Source organism: Artibeus jamaicensis, unplaced genomic scaffold (assembly GCF_021234435.1).
Source record: "Artibeus jamaicensis isolate MK-2021 breed Jamaican fruit bat unplaced genomic scaffold, CSHL_Jam_final contig_601, whole genome shotgun sequence".
Taxonomy (NCBI): domain Eukaryota; kingdom Metazoa; phylum Chordata; class Mammalia; order Chiroptera; family Phyllostomidae; genus Artibeus; species Artibeus jamaicensis.
Genome location: NW_026521902.1, coordinates 2,108,436 through 2,113,000, shown reverse-complemented (window position 1 = coordinate 2,113,000; position 4,565 = coordinate 2,108,436).

Here is a 4,565-nt window from a genome sequence, read left to right as displayed (position 1 = left end):
ACAACGCTTCTTCTTCCAGTGTGTAACAGAGATGCCAAAATGTTGGACACCCCTGGTTTAGAGCATAATATCAAAAAGTTAGGCAACCCCAAGAAGTCAGCATATGGACCCTGCAGTAATTAGACAGAACATGATCAGGAGAAACCAAAAAGCAAACAATATATAGAAATACTTTTGTATTATTGTTTTTCTCATTTTTAAAATATTATAATTCAGTACTTAGTAAATGATTTGTTATAAAGATGAAACTTCTTAACACACACAATGTATCCAAAATGATGCCTGGCATGTAGTAAGGTTGCATTAATGTGTGAAATAACATTATTGTTATTGTTTTCATCAGCATAACTGGAATATAAGGTGAGTTCTGGGTCTCAGAAGCAAAGAATTGGAATGCAATGTGAAAGAGCGGCTATAGTTGCAGCTTGAACTTTGGGCAAGAGCTGAAACCCTTGAAATCTTTTTTGCTCAAGGCCTAAATTGATTTTAGAGACCAGTTGAGCTGGATGTGAGGCAGAAGGTTCTGTGAACTCCAATGTAGGAATTCAGCAGAGCAGAGGTTGAGACGTATTTTCCAGAACTGTCTCTTTTTTTCAATTCACCTTACCATTTCCTTTCTGGAAATGCTATCAGGCCCCATGGGAAAAAAGTCTATGACCATCTGGGAGTGGCTGGTGTCCATGTTTGCTTTGTTAATCTTAAAGGCTCTAGAAGGCAGGGCTAGATTATCACTTAGGCTAAAATTCTGCTGATCATTGGATGTCACAGATGATTAAGTGCTTAATAAATTATTTGAGATAGATCATTTCCCTTTAGGATACTGGCAGAGATAATATGAGGAATTTTCACTATTGACATCAATTCATCTTTAATATTCATCATTGGAAATCTCAAAGATTAATCCACTGAAAATATTTTCACTAGATCTGTGGTTGCTGTGTTTTTCACAGTTCCCGGGAATAGCATGATAGTTATTTCACATAGAACTGTATTCATTTAATTATTTACTTCATCAAACATTTATTGAGTGCCTACTTTATGTTGGCAGTAGTACTTGATACTCAAAACACCAAAGAAGAATGTGACATAGTTCCTGATGCCATGGTCTCATAGAAAAATGCAAGGAACAGACAAGTGGACAAACACTCTTGTTTGGTGAAAGTGCTGCTAACAGAGTGCCATCATGCTCCAAGGATACTCAACTCTGCCTTGGTGACATAGTAATGATCAAGAAGATTCAGAGAGGTAATGAAAAAAGAGTAATCCCAGCTGAGATGCAGCTTGGGCAAAGGGAGGGACATGGACCCCATGCATTAGGAGTTTGGTATAAAAGGAAGAAAGTAAGATAAACAGAATTTGGCAAGTAAAAAAAAAAAGCAGTATCACTAAAGATATTGTATAAAATATTTGAAGCTTGCTTTTATCATAAAACATTAGAGCACCTTAAACAATAAGGTATATGATTAGATTTGTCTTTGAGAATGTGTTTTCTGATGAAAGCTGGGAGAATGCAATGGAGAATAGCAAAATATTACACAGGAAGACCAAGTATACAGTTGAGAGATTATTTTAATGTCCATTTTGTAGATAATAAAGACCTAAGCCCGAGGGAGGCAGTGGGGATGGAAGAGAGGACTCATATTTTTTAAAAAATCATTTAGGAGATAAAATCTAATGACTTGGTGACCAACCAGATGTCTAGAAATGAGGGAGAGGCACTTTCACACCAAATGTACTTACATTAGTTATCACAGTTGACCATGCATACATATTCTTCCTTAAGATCCTTCCTGGTGATTTTGCTCCAGCAGCTCTTGGATGGAAAAAAAATTAAAAGATGTGGTAAACCTGCTGGAGCAAATTTAAAAACCATACATTTTAAGTTCAATTTGAATTTTATTGGGATCTTTTCTTTCTTCATTTAAATGTGGTCCACTAAAATTTTATAGATGGAGCTAATGGTCAAGCCAAAGAATCAGGGTCTTAGTCTCTTGATCAGTGGTTCTCACATTTCATGTGCATTTCATGTGTATTTCATGTGCATTTCATGGAGATCGTTCTAACAAGCGGATCCTGGTTAAATGGGGCTGGGGTCAGATTTGGGATTCCACCTGTGTAACAAAGCTCTCAGCTGAGGCAAAGTCACTTGACCACAACTTACATAACAAGTCTCAATCTAGATTGTTTCACAAAAAAGGAAAATACAACTTGTTAGTGCAACAAAATGGCTACAACGAGATTGCAGCAATGTGGGGAGCTGCTGCTTCAGTTCTTTCAGAGCTCATCTGGGTGGGGACTCCCAGGAATGGGTCTGTCCCAGAGATAGCACTGGTCAAGTCATATTCAGTCATGTATAGTCTGCACCACTGGGTTGTCCTAGTGTCCCATGAAGAGCCACAAAGTGTTTTCCCATAATGTTGCTGCTTGCATGTCTCAGGGAGTAATCAAGTCACGACTGAACCTGAAGATAATTATTATCCACCGGCCCCCAAACAATACCACTTACCCAAAGTGGGATAGGGTAAGTTTTGTTAAACTTGCTGTGGAGTTGAGGAATATTTAGGGTTAAGAGTTATAAAGAACTCTTGGTAGTAATTGTAATATTTCTATTCCTGTCACCAGAGACAAACAAGATGGGGAAATAAACTGGTTCCTTCTTACCTTATGTGCCAACATTCATCCATGTTGGCCTCTACTCACTGACAATGTAATGCTTAAATTATGGTTTGTTTATATATGTCAGCTTTTTAATTATGAAAGCTAAGTGCTATGGATCAGGACCAGATGCCAAGGTTGGTGTTGCCTGGTGGGAGACTGGCATTGGCAAGTGGCTTTGGGGGGCTCTGATTCAATCTGGCCTGCCCTGGGTGCTTGAGGCAGAGAGGATATTTTGCCATGGGGAGGCTGTGGTAGGCTCTGAATTTAAGAGGAGTCTGGTATGAGACAAAAAAGTGCTGTTTTTGGAATCAAGAAACTTGTTCTAGCTCAGCAATAGCTAGCTGGTTTTGTATGATTTTGAATGAGGCATTTTGTCTTTCTTGGTTTGGGGTTTCTCTCTGAGAAATGAGAAGGTAGGCTAGGTCAGTGTTTTTCAAACTTTTCTCTGCAGGGCTCTATAGTGTTCACAGATGTGTCAAGAGGATCAGTCAAGACCTACCTGAATTCTTTCCCACTCAGGGTCATGTGAGTTGGCAGGTCCCCTATATGTCCATGGCCTTGATTCTTGGTGTCATGGTAATCTTTTTTCATTCCATGGAAATCATTGATTTAGATCTTTGACTTTCTACAGAGTCCTTTCTATACTCAGCACTGATAAAATTCTATAGAATATATAACCTCAAAAAATTAACTCTTATGTTTCTTTCAGGAAGCCTATGATCATGAATTACACATGTGAAAAATACTTAGAAGAAAGCATATTAATTATCCAAATGTGACAGCAACTACTGTTTCTTCAGCATATGCCAAATCTTAAGGAAATTGATTTTGGAAAAATCAGCTGCTGAATTACTTTTAGTGAACCAAACCAGAACTAACCTACTTTAAAAAAATATGCATTTATTTGGCTTCCTGGATCGTGATCTGGAGTTACATAGCTTGTGCAATCATAAGACTTATCTTTATCTCAAAATACCAGTATTTCTTAGCAATTCACTTAAAAGAGGTTTACCTGTTTCTATTGTCTTCATTGTGTGTGGAGATGTGTTAAAATGCTTTCTCTGGACCATACTGAAGTGCTTGTTACTATAATATTGTTTCTCCAGCCCTGATTTTCTCAGGGTCAGTTCCCTTAAGCAGAATATGCTGGTGTTCGAGTGCCCGAGCCCGAGTGCCTGGTGTGAAGTTCAAATAGAGTGGCTATTCACAGACAACTACATGTAAAATAGAGCATTCCACAAAGGGTTTCCACTCAAGACACCAATAACGGTGCCTTGGAAAGAGCAGACATAGGTGTTGAATGAATGAACAACCTTCATTTGTTTATTGATTCCATGGCATGGACCCCAAAGCTTTGTGTGGATTATTATTCTCCTCTTTGGGAAACTGAAATAAAGCTATGTTTCTTCTAATAATGATACTTTTGTCTTGATTTATTCAGCCAGCTGCGGCTTCATACTTACCTGTCTTTGGTGATCAGTTTTCTCTTGGCAAAGACTATGTACACTGTCATTCTACTGTTCTGTATCCTCAATAGGATTCTCCTCTTTGGCTCTTCTCTTTAACAGAGTCATAGAAGAACTGAAATATAGAAGAATCATTTAACATAGAGGCTAATGACAAAAAAGACCATTTATTTTATATAAATATGGGTAAGTTATGACTAGTGAATAGAAGATTGATTCTTAAAAATATAGAAAATCTAGAAATTTTCATCACATATAAGTATGGTTTCTTATTGGATCATGTCACAATATACAAGTAAACAAATTTTAGAACTATTTTGATTTCTTTGCATATAATAAGTAAATACCTGATTGAAATTTGACATTAAAAGTTTGATTACTTGACTTCAGCTTCTAATGGGCTTGTGAGCATCTCCAGAAAACAGCATCATGTTCCTAGTA